This window comes from Lathyrus oleraceus, chromosome 5 (assembly GCF_024323335.1).
Source record: "Lathyrus oleraceus cultivar Zhongwan6 chromosome 5, CAAS_Psat_ZW6_1.0, whole genome shotgun sequence".
Classification (NCBI taxonomy): Eukaryota; Viridiplantae; Streptophyta; class Magnoliopsida; order Fabales; family Fabaceae; genus Lathyrus; species Lathyrus oleraceus.
In genome coordinates, this window is record NC_066583.1 from 433,745,210 (window position 1) to 433,757,743 (window position 12,534).

Sequence of the window (12,534 nt, forward strand, 5' to 3'; positions counted from 1 at the left end):
ATCAGATGTATTTATTTTAGGATTATGAAATTTTGTATAACATAACATTTTAAGTATATATTTTAAGATTTCCAATGCATTTGGTCTCACCTCAAAATCACAAAAATTAAGGAAATTATGCCCTTGGTAAGTTGACCCAAAATTAGGGGTTCAGTCAAAATGACCTATAATGTTTTGAAATGAATGATGACCTTACATGTTTCAAATGTATTTTTGATGAACATGAAAGTTGTTCATATGGTTCTTAAGAACATTTTTTATCTTGGGGTCATCTTCATTTGGCAAACACATCACAAGTTATATCTCATTGGTGCTCAGCTTAGTCAGATGACTTGACTGGTCAACTTTTCAAGGCCAAACTTCCAATCTTTATGAATAAATGATTGAGAGGCCTCTCATAGGCTTAAATATGCATAAAAGGACGAATGAAAGTGTAAGAACAAAAATAGTTCTACAATAGATTCCATGATTTTGATGATAACAAAGGATGAAACCAAAAGTGGTACCCTAACGAAAAGTTTCTAAGTGTGCAGGGTTCTAAAGAAAGAAGAAATAAATCTGATGATGTCATTAGATGCAAAACAAGATCAGATGCAAAATCTCAAGTATCAGAAGCATCTAAAGAGGAATCTCATTCAAGAAGCTCTAAACTCTGGACAAAACTGCAAGTATCAGAAGCATCTGAACAGGAAGTAAAGTCTAGAAGCTCTGACTCTGAACAAATGTCTTCTGCAAACTCTGAAGTTATCAGCGCCATCTGAACATTCAAGAAATAACATCAGAAGCAAATTTCTCCAGATACACAAAGACTCTAATCAGAATTGTTAATCATGATGAAGTAACGTTTAAGCCAAGTTAAAGTTCTGCAAATGGATTTCCTCAATTAGAAAGAGACGTTAATCTCCACTTCCAAGAGAAAAGATACTAATTGTGGTAAGTAGTCACTTCTAAGTGAAAAAGTCTACTGCAGAAGCTATTAATGGAATGGCGTAATTACATCTCAATATCCAATAGATTCAACGCTACTTCAACTCTACTTCAACTCCTATAAATAGAGAAGAAATCTCATTCAGCATACACGAAGAAATCACTAGCCAAAACTATACTGAAATTATATCACGCTCAAGAAAAACTTCTTTGTTCTTCAAAGATTTTCACTAAGCTGTTGCTTATCAAGTGAAAAATTTGTTCTTAAGTTTGTAATATTTGCTTTCTTAGAAGCACTCTAGATTACACATCTTGTATCTATTTTTATTTGATTTCCTCAAGTGACTTGTTGTAGTCTGTAGACTTGAGAGGACTAAGAGATTTTCTTTTCTCTTAGGGGTTGTTTGTAATCTTTCAAGATTAGTGGATTAAGTCCTTGTTGAAGGCGAAATCACCTTGGCCGGGTGGACTGGAGTAGCTTTGTGTTATAAGCGAACCAGTATAAAATCTTTGTGTGATTTTCATTTTGCAAAAGCGCTTAATTTTTCAAACAATTCAAACCCCCCCTTTCTTGTTTTTCTCACCTTCAATTGGTATCAGAGCTCCGGCTCTGTTATTGATTTTCAAATCAAACACTTAACCGTGTAGAGAGATCCAGTGCGAGAAAAACAAATGGCCCACTCAAATGAGAAAGATTCTTACAATGCCAAGCCTCCTGTTTTTGATGGAGAAAAGTTTGATTACTGGAAAGATAGAATCGAAAGTTTCTTTCTTGGTTATGATGCTGACCTCTGGGACATTGTCACAGATGGATACAAACCTCCAACCTTAAATGGAGCTGAAGTTCCCAGAAGCAAAATGTCAGAAGATCAGAAACGTGAGTTCAAAAATCATCACAAGGCCAGAACAATACTTCTAAATGCCATATCATACAACGAATATGAGAAGATCACCAACAGAGAGACAGCCAAAGATATACTTGACTCTCTAAGGATGACCCATGAAGGAAACTCCCAAGTCAAGGAGACGAAGGCTCTGGCGTTGATCCAGAAATATGAAGCCTTCAAGATGGAAGATGACGAAGCTATAGAAGCTATGTTTTCCAGATTCCAAACTCTTATTGCAGGTCTTAAAGTGCTAGACAAGGGATACACAACTGCAGATCATGTTAAGAAGATTGTCAGAAGTCTGCCAAAGAAATGGAGACCTATGGTTACTGCTCTGAAGTTATCAAAGGATCTGAACAGTATCAGCCTTGAAGAACTTGTTAGTTCTCTCAGAAGCCATGAGATAGAACTAGAGGAGGATGAGCCTCAGAAAAGGAACAAGTCAGTGGCGCTGAAGTCCAGACCTGAAAGACGGAAGTCAGACAGAACCAAAGCTCTCCAGGCAGAAACTGCAGACACTGACGACTCTGAACCTGAAGACTCTGATGATGAAGAAGAACTGTCCTTACTAACCAGAAGAGTTAAGCAACTCTGGAAAAGAAGGAACAACAACAACTTCAGAAGATCAAGACCCAGAGGGGATAGATCAGAGTCAACTTCAAAAGGTAAACCTAATAAAGATATTACCTGTTTTGAATGTAAAGAAACAGGTCATTATAGAAATGAATGCCCCAAGCTGAAGAAAGATAACTCTAAGAAGGAAAGCTTCAAGAAAAATGCCTTCAGAACAAAGAAAGGATTAATGGCCACCTGGGACGATAGTGATTCAGGATCATCAGAATCTGACTCTGATGAACAAGCCAACGTAGCATTTATGGCTACCACATCCAGCAGCTCAGATGAAGAATCTGAAGAGGTATTCTCTGAACTTTCTAGATCTGACTTAGAATCATGTTTATCAGAAACTCTTACCTCTCTTCAGAAATTAAAACAAAAAGTTAAAAGCATTAAAGGTCTTCTTAAAGCAAAATCTGAAGAATGTAGTGAACTTGAGACAACAATTCTAGCACATGAAGATACAATCAAATCTTTAACGTTAGAAAGAGATGGAGCTAAAACAAAAAGCTTAAAATTAGAAGAAGTGTTGTCTCAAGCACCACAAACTTCAAATGAAATTATTTATAAGTATGAAGAAGCCTTTCAACAATTTCTGAAGAATGGGATAAATAGGAGTATTATGGCATCCATGATTTATGGAGTAGGTCAGAATAATAAAAGGGGAATTGGGTATGATTCTGATTCTGATAAAACTTCTACCAGTAACCAAATTAAATCACCTTTTTCATACCACTATACACACACACAAGAACACAAATTTAAAAATGCTAGAAGACCCAAAGTTGTAAGAAACTTGGGAAAACTAATCTGAAAGGACCCAAGAGATTCTGGTTACCGAAAGATAAGATTATCTATGTTGCAGATATCCTATGCAGCAAAGTTCAGACACCAGTCATGGTACCTGGACTCTGGATGCTCGCGACATATGACGGGAAGAAAGTCTATGTTCCAAAGCCTGGAACTTAAAGACGCTGGCTTTGTAGGCTTCGGAGGAGATCAGAAAGGAAGGATCAGAGGCTCCGGAACTATTGGTAATGGTACTCTTCCCTCTATATCTGATGTTCTTTATGTAGAAGGTTTAATGCATAACCTGTTATCCATAAGTCAATTAAGTGATAACGGTTATGATGTAATCTTTAATCAAAAAACGTGTAAAGCCATTAATCAGAACGATGGCTCTGTCCTTTTCACAGGCAAGAGGAAAAACAACATTTATAAAATAAATCTTTCTGATTTAAAAGATCAAAATGTTAAATGTTTAATGTCAGTTCACGAAGAGCAATGGGTATGGCATAGACGCTTAGGCCACATTAGCATGAGGAAACTTTCTCAGCTAACTAAACTTGAGTTAGTCAGAGGCTTACCTAAACTGAAGTTTTCTTCAGATGCTCTGTGTGAAGCTTGTCAGAAAGGAAAGTTTTCAAAAACATCTTTTAAAAAGAAAAATGTTGTTTCTACCTCCAAGCCTCTGGAGCTTCTTCACATTGACTTATTTGGTCCTGTGAAAACAGCATCAGTCAATGGAAAGAAGTATGGACTAGTAATCGTTGATGATTACAGCCGCTGGACATGGGTAAAATTCCTAAAGCACAAGAGTGAGTCTCACTCTGTATTCACCAGTTTCTGTTCTAAAGTGCAAAAAGAATTTGACTCTAAAATTATTAGAGTCAGAAGTGATCATGGTGGAGAATTTGAAAATAAAGATTTTGAAGAATTATTTGATTCTAATGGAATATCCCATGATTTCTCCTGCCCTAGAACTCCACAACAAAATGGAGTTGTAGAGAGGAAGAATAGGACACTCCAAGAAATGGCCAGAACCATGATCAATGAAACAAATGTAGCAAAGCACTTTTGGGCAGAAGCTGTAAATACAGCGTGTTACATTCAGAATAGAATCTCTATTAGACCTATTCTGGATAAGACTCCCTATGAACTGTGTAAGGGAAGAAAACCCAACATTTCTTATTTTCATCCTTTTGGATGCATTTGTTTTATATTAAATACTAAAGAACATCTGAACAAGTTTGATTCCAAAGCACAGAAAGGTATTATGTTAGGATACTCAGAACGCTCTAAAGGCTACAGAGTATACAACACAGAAACCAAAATTGTGGAGGAATCAATTCATGTTAGATTTGATGATAAGCTTGACCCTGAAAAGTCAAAGCTAGTTGAAAAGTTTGCAGATTTAGAGATCACTCTGGTAGAATCTGAGAAAATTCCAGAAGCACCTGTCACTCCAGACTCTGAAGAAATTAAATCTCCAGAAATTCCAAGGAAAGTCAAGAGTCGTAGCAACGTATCTGAAGACTTGATTTTGGGAAACAAAGATGAACCTGTTAGAACCAGATCTACCTTCAGAACTTCTGAAGATATTCCTCTGGGACTAGTGTCTCTGATTGAGCCTACGTCCTGTGATGAAGCTCTTCAAGATAACGATTGGGTGGTAGCTATGCAAGAAGAGTTAGATCAATTCTCCAAGAATGATGTCTGGGATCTCGTTCCTAAACCCAGAGGCACTCATGTCATTGGAACCAGATGGGTTTTCAGAAACAAACTGAACGAGAAAGGAGAAGTTGTCAGAAACAAAGCACGACTGGTAGCTCAAGGTTATAGTCAACAAGAAGGTATTGATTATAATGAAACTTTTGCTCCAGTCGCAAGGTTAGAGTCTATTCGTCTTCTTGTATCATTTGCTATTAATCACTCTATAAAATTATACCAAATGGATGTCAAGAGTGCATTTCTAAATGGTTATATTTCAGAAGAAGTGTATGTAAATCAACCTCCTGGTTTTGAAAACTCAAATTTTCCAGAACATGTTTTCAAACTTAAGAAATCTTTATATGGACTTAAACAAGCTCCCAGAGCTTGGTATGAACGCTTAAGTAATTTTCTTCTGGAACAAAATTTTATCAGAGGGAAAGTTGATTCTACACTCTTCTGTAAAAATCATGAAAATGATCTCATGATATGCCAAATTTATGTTGATGACATTATTTTTGGTTCTGCTAATATCTCTGTTTGCCAAGAATTTTCTAAGTTAATGCAGGCAGAATTTGAAATGAGTCTAATGCAAGAACTAAAGTTCTTTCTGGGAATTCAAATCAATCAAACTCCAGAAGTCACGTACATTCATCAAAGCAAGTACATTAAAGACGTTCTAAAGAAGTTTGATATGTCTGAATGCAATTCTGCAAAGACTCCCATGCATCCAACTTGCATTCTGGAGAAGGAAGAGGTAAGCAACAAGGTTTGTCAGAAGCTCTATCGAGGTATGATAGGCTCTCTTCTCTATCTGACTGCTACTCGTCCTGATATTCTCTTTAGCGTCTGTCTTTGTGCCAGATTCCAATCAGATCCTAGAGAATCTCATTTAACAGCTGTTAAGAGAATTCTTAAGTATCTGAAAGGAACCCCTAACCTGGGCCTGATGTATGAGAAAACATCAGAGTATAGGCTTTCTGGTTATTGTGATGCAGATTATGCAGGAGATAGAATAGAACGTAAAAGCACATCTGGAAATTGCCAGCTTCTGGGAAACAACTTAATCTCCTGGGCTAGCAAAAGACAGTCAACAATTGCTCTATCAACTGCAGAAGCAGAATATATCTCAGCGTCACTATGCACAACTCAGATGCTCTGGATGAAACATCAGCTAGAAGATCTACAAATTTTTGAGAGTAACATTCCTATCCTTTGTGATAATACTGCTGCTATTTGTTTAAGTAAGAATCCCATTCTACATTCCAGAGCCAAACACATAGAAATTAAACATCATTTTATTAGAGACTATGTTCAGAAAGGAATAGTAACGCTGAAGTTCATTGATACAGAACATCAATGGGCAGATATCTTTACTAAGCCTCTAGCTGAAGATAGATTTCGTTTCATCTTAGAAAATCTGAACATTAAAAATTGTCCTGAGTAAAATTTGGCTCTGAACATGTAAAATGAGACTCTGATAAAAACAAATATACATCTGCCTCTGACTCTGATACTTCTACCAAGTTAAGAAGATATCTGAGTTAGAAATCTTCAGAAATCCTTTTGTATTCCTGAAGATCAGAAACATCAACACGTGGGGAACATGCGTCTAACCCTAGAACTTCTAGACAGCTGTCAAAAGAAATCAAAGGTCAGAACGCTTGAAAATCTCCTTGAGCAGTGTGCTTACTGTTGGGATTAGACATTCATTAATGAGCTGTAATCATTTTTCCCCCAAACGTGCAATTTTGGTTTTTGTGCTAACGCTGGTATGTGTGTCGTTTTGCATGTGTTTAATCTCCTTAGGTATATAAACACTTTTCTCACATTTCACACAATTATCACTCTCACTCACTCTTAAACCCTAAACCCTCTCTCGAAGTTTTCTCTGCAACCTTCTCAGTTCTTCATCTTCTTCATCAATCTTCATCATGAATCCTCAAGAACAATCTGTTTTTGACTTCTCCCAACAAATGGAAGCTGCTTCTAACCCCCAAACCTCAAACACTCAAACACCCATGGTTGTAGATGTTACCACAACCCCAGTTTACAAAGAACCTCACATTTTGGAACGCGAACAACACATAAACCTTTCAACTCCCTTTGAAGGTTTGGATGTTCTATGTGAATCGCTGGTAGATTTTGAGAATTTGAGAAGAAATGGCGTTGATTTAACTGAAGATCTTCGCAAGCAAGGTTGGGAAAACTACTTCAACAGATTGTATGGTCCAATCTATCCTCTTCTGGTGAAAGAGTTCTGGAGATGTGCAGATGCTGATGATGAGTTCATTGTTTCTTTTGTTCTGGGAGTGAAGATCATCATCACAGAAGCATCTATTGCCTCTTTGCTGAACATGGAGAGAACTGGAGGTAAAAGGATTTACAACATTCCTCCAAGGTCCAAGCGCATCACAGAAGTCATTAACCCTACAATCTTCAAAGCAAATGTTGAAGGAAACCCCTCTAAGAACAAGGAGCTTCATCAGAACCTCCGAGTTTGGTTGAAGATTATTCTGGGAACAATCCATCATCGTCCAGCCTCCAACTCTTCAGATTATATAAATGCTGATCAGAAGTGCATCCTCTACTGTATTCAGAAGGGTATTCCAATCAACCTCCCTGTTCTTCTCTTCAGATATCTGAGGGATTCAGTCAGAGAAACAAGGAACAATATGAAGCCCAGATCCTACATCCCTCTGGGAAGATTGCTCTCTGACATCTTCATTGAGCATGGGCTGGTAGATGCTCTGGAAAAGACCAGATGCATGGATGATCTGGCAATTGACGTTGGAAAGCCTCTGAATGCCAGAAATCTGAGGAGTATGGGAATCATCAAAGACATCAGAGTCAAGCCCACTATGAATGTGACCTGGGAAGCTCTGAAGGATCAGAGGAAGATGCCTCATGGCCTTGAAAGGTTCTTCAAAAATGAACCCAGAGATGCCATTGCCATCTACCTTCAGGATCGTCTGGATGAAGGCATTGACGTTTCTGATTTCCGCCTTGAAGACTGTCTGGATTCTGTAGAAGATCTGGTCAGATACAAAAGAGGCCTTTCTGAGAAGAAGATAGCTGAGGAAGCAAGGAAGGCAAAGAAAGCCAGAATTGGAGAAACCTCTGGCACCAAAGCTTCAGCACCTCTGAATGTCTCCTCTGGTAAGTCCATTCCTCCTGTCTCTTCTGAATCTGTAATGGCTTCCTCTAACCCTCTCTCCTCTCAACCAATTTTTACAACCTCAGAAATACCACCTTCTACCATTAGAACCTCTCAACCTCCACCTGTTCTAAAAATTGCCCGTACTTTTACAACAACCTCTGACCCTAATCAACTATATCACCACAGTTCTTCCTCATCCTCTGAGTATGAGTCACCACCTTACCTTTCCCCTTCTTCTAACCAAGAGTCCTCTGATCATGAGTCTTCTGATCAAGAACACTCTGACCCAAACTCCCCAACAATAGCTGAAATTTATGCTAAAAATTTCGCTCCACAAACTCAAACACAAACTGAAGTAACCTCTCCCCTCCGAACTTCTATTCCACAACAAACAACCACCATTACCTCTGAAAATCAAACCTCACTTCCACCACAAACAACCACCACACCCTCTGAAACTCAACCATCTGTAATTCGCCCATCTGAACCTTATATCACTCCACCATTAATTCCCGCTGTACCTAGCCCAGACTCTGACCCATTAGATGTAAACCCACTCTATGCCTCATCCCCCAGTCTTCAACCAGACCCAGATTCTGAATTTCAACCAGAAGCAGAATCTGAACCCCAGCCAGAACCAGAAACTGAACCTCAACCTCTAAATCTCAGCCCTCAAAACTCTCCACCTCATTCACCTGAACCTGAACCTAAAATTATCATACCTACCCTTGAGGAGGCCATTATGCAGGTTGCAGAATCCTCAGTCCAGAAGATCAAGTCTCTGGCTAAAAATTCTGAAGTCAGTGATGATCCTAAATCTGTTAGGACACACTGGAACAGAGTTATTAGTTGGATGACCTCTGAGTCTTATAGGCTGAAGAGTATCTCTGAACAAGTCAGAAATGGCTACATCAGAGACTCTGAGGAAAGACTCCAGGAAAGACTGGCCAGAGAAGCTGAGGCCAGAAGGTTAGAGGAAGAGAGACTGGCTAGAGAAGCTGAGGCTAAGAGATTGGAAGAAGAAAGATTAGCTAAGGAAGCTGAAGAAGAAGCTAAGAGGTTGGAAGAAGAACGCCTGGCAAAGGAAGCAGAACTTCTGAGAATTCAGGAAGCAGAAGCCAAGGCTAAGGCAGATGCAGAAGCCCAAGCTGCTGCTGAAGCTGAAACTCAGCAGGCTCTGATTCAGGGGGAGTCTTCCTCTGCGATCCCTCTGATTCTTAACACTCTGAAGGAGATCAAGCAAGATCAGAAAGAGATCAAGCAAGATCAGAGTGAGCTCCGGGCAAGGATGGACAAACAAGACGCTCTGAATGAAAACCTCCAGAATATGTTTGCCATGCTACTACAGAGACTTCCTCCTCCTCCAAACCCTTAGGCACTTAGGATTTCTTTTGTTTGCCTAGTGTTTTTGCTTCTGTCTTTTCTTTGTTAGCTCTGATATTTCTTTGAATCTGTTGTTTTTTGACTGCTGTTTGCCTTTGTGCTGTTTAATGAAGTGTTTTTTTTTTTTTCTCTCTATTTTTTATGTTTTATGCCTTTTTGATTATGCCAAAAAGGGGGAGAAATTATTAAATAGCTCTGATGAAAACTATGTCTAAAACCTTAAGCATTCTGCAACAATTGTAGAAATAGTTCTGATATAAATAGCTCTGATTAAATAATAGCTCTGATTAAATAACTCTAACTTTAAAGTTAAGCATTTGCAGAAAGTTTTCAGAAACCTAATTACTTGGAAAGCTCTGGTAAGAACTTCTGAACTCCCTAGTACTAACTCAGGGGGAGTTTTTGTTTATCTGATCTAATATTTTTCATGTTTCATCTGATAATTTTATTTGTTTTGTCATCATCAAAAAGGGGGAGATTGTAAGAACAAAAATAGTTCTACAATAGATTCCATGATTTTGATGATAACAAAGGATGAAACCAAAAGTGGTACCCTAACGAAAAGTTTCTAAGTGTGCAGGGTTCTAAAGAAAGAAGAAATAAATCTGATGATGTCATCAGATGCAAAACAAGATCAGATGCAAAATCTCAAGTATCAGAAGCATCTAAAGAGGAATCTCATTCAAGAAGCTCTAAACTCTGGACAAAACTGCAAGTATCAGAAGCATCTGAACAGGAAGTAAAGTCTAGAAGCTCTGACTCTGAACAAATGTCTTCTGCAAACTCTGAAGTTATCAGCGCCATCTGAACATTCAAGAAATAACATCAGAAGCAAATTTCTCCAGATACACAAAGACTCTAATCAGAATTGTTAATCATGATGAAGTAACGTTTAAGCCAAGTTAAAGTTCTGCAAATGGATTTCCTCAATTAGAAAGAGACGTTAATCTCCACTTCCAAGAGAAAAGATACTAATTGTGGTAAGTAGTCACTTCTAAGTGAAAAAGTCTACTGCAGAAGCTATTAATGGAATGGCGTAATTACATCTCAATATCCAATAGATTCAACGCTACTTCAACTCTACTTCAACTCCTATAAATAGAGAAGAAATCTCATTCAGCATACACGAAGAAATCACTAGCCAAAACTATACTGAAATTATATCACGCTCAAGAAAAACTTCTTTGTTCTTCAAAGATTTTCACTAAGCTGTTGCTTATCAAGTGAAAAATTTGTTCTTAAGTTTGTAATATTTGCTTTCTTAGAAGCACTCTAGATTACACATCTTGTATCTATTTTTATTTGATTTCCTCAAGTGACTTGTTGTAGTCTGTAGACTTGAGAGGACTAAGAGATTTTCTTTTCTCTTAGGGGTTGTTTGTAATCTTTCAAGATTAGTGGATTAAGTCCTTGTTGAAGGCGAAATCACCTTGGCCGGGTGGACTGGAGTAGCTTTGTGTTATAAGCGAACCAGTATAAAATCTTTGTGTGATTTTCATTTTGCAAAAGCGCTTAATTTTTCAAACAATTCAAACCCCCCCTTTCTTGTTTTTCTCACCTTCAGAAAGAACTTACCTTGATTAAATTTTATCATAGGTTGAGATTGCTTCATGGGCAAGGCATAGTCAAAGCATAGTGAAATTAGGGTTTCCTTGGGAAACAACCCTCAAGCCCTTTGGATTATCTTGATCAAATTGGCAAATTGAGATAATTGGGAGAAATATATGATGATTAGGAGCTTTTGGACCATTTTCATGCTTTTCCTCATCTTCATCTGACCATTTCAATGGGCTTAGGAGCCTCCTATGAGCATTGTGGAGCACATGCTCACTTGAGCTTCAAAACAAAAAGAGTTAGTGACATATTTTTGTGCTTTTGGTTAGTAATCAGATAAGAAAAACAATAATATACAATACAAGCATGCTTGGTGGTCTCAAAATATTCAAACAAATCCCAACCCTAGGGTTAAGGAGCCAAACATGCTATGATCCTTGAGGCAATACACTTGTGAAATAACATGATGCCATGAGGGATCTTAGGGTCAAAATTAGGGTATTACAGGGGGGAGGGGTTGTTCTTTCTTGTAACAAAGGTCCATATAAAAGGAGGTTTTGAAACAAAATAAATTTGTTTTGTTTCTTGTAACAAAGGTCCATATGAGAGAGAGACTTCCCTGCACGCCTTCCTAAATTTTACTTCTATTGATTCTCACAAGTGCATCCATTAACTTTTCAAAGTGGACTACATTTAATGCCTTAGTTAAAATTTCAGTCAATTGTTTTTTCAGTTGCCACATGTTCCAGATCTACAACTTTATCTTCAACAAGATCCCTAATAAAGTGATGATGAATCTCAATATGCTTGGTTCTACTATGTCGAACATGATTCTTTGAAATATTGATAACACTCAAGTTGTCACAAAATAATGTTATGACATCTTGTCCCATATTGTACTCCTTCAGCATTTGTTTAATCTAGAGCAATTGAGTACAATTGCTCCCTATGCCAATATATTCTCCTTCAACATTAGATAAAGGGACACAATTTTGCTTCTTGATGAACCAAGATATTAAGTTGTTGCCAAGGAAGAAGCATCCACAAATGTGCTTTTTTTTATCATCAACATTTCCATCCAAATCTGCATCACAATATCCTACCCGAATAGGATTAGTGTCATGTGAGTAGATAATACCATAGTCACATGCCCCATTGGCATACCTCAAGATTCTATTTACTTGAGAAAGACGACTGGCCTTGGGTTTTGCTTGATATCTAGCACACACCCTAACAGAAAAAAATGATGTCAAGTCTGCTTACAATGAGGTAGAGCAGACTTCCAATCATGCTTGTGTATAGGATTTGATCTATATCAACTCCATTTTCATCATTGGTCACTTTCACATGAGTACCAGTAGGAGTTTTTTTGTTGCTAGCATTGTCAAGGCCAAACTTCTTCACTATACTTTTAGCATACTTGCCTTGAGATATAAAGATGTTGTCTTCCATCTGCTTAAATTGAAGACCAAGGAAGTAAATGAGTTCACCTATAAGACTCATCTTAAAATCAGAATT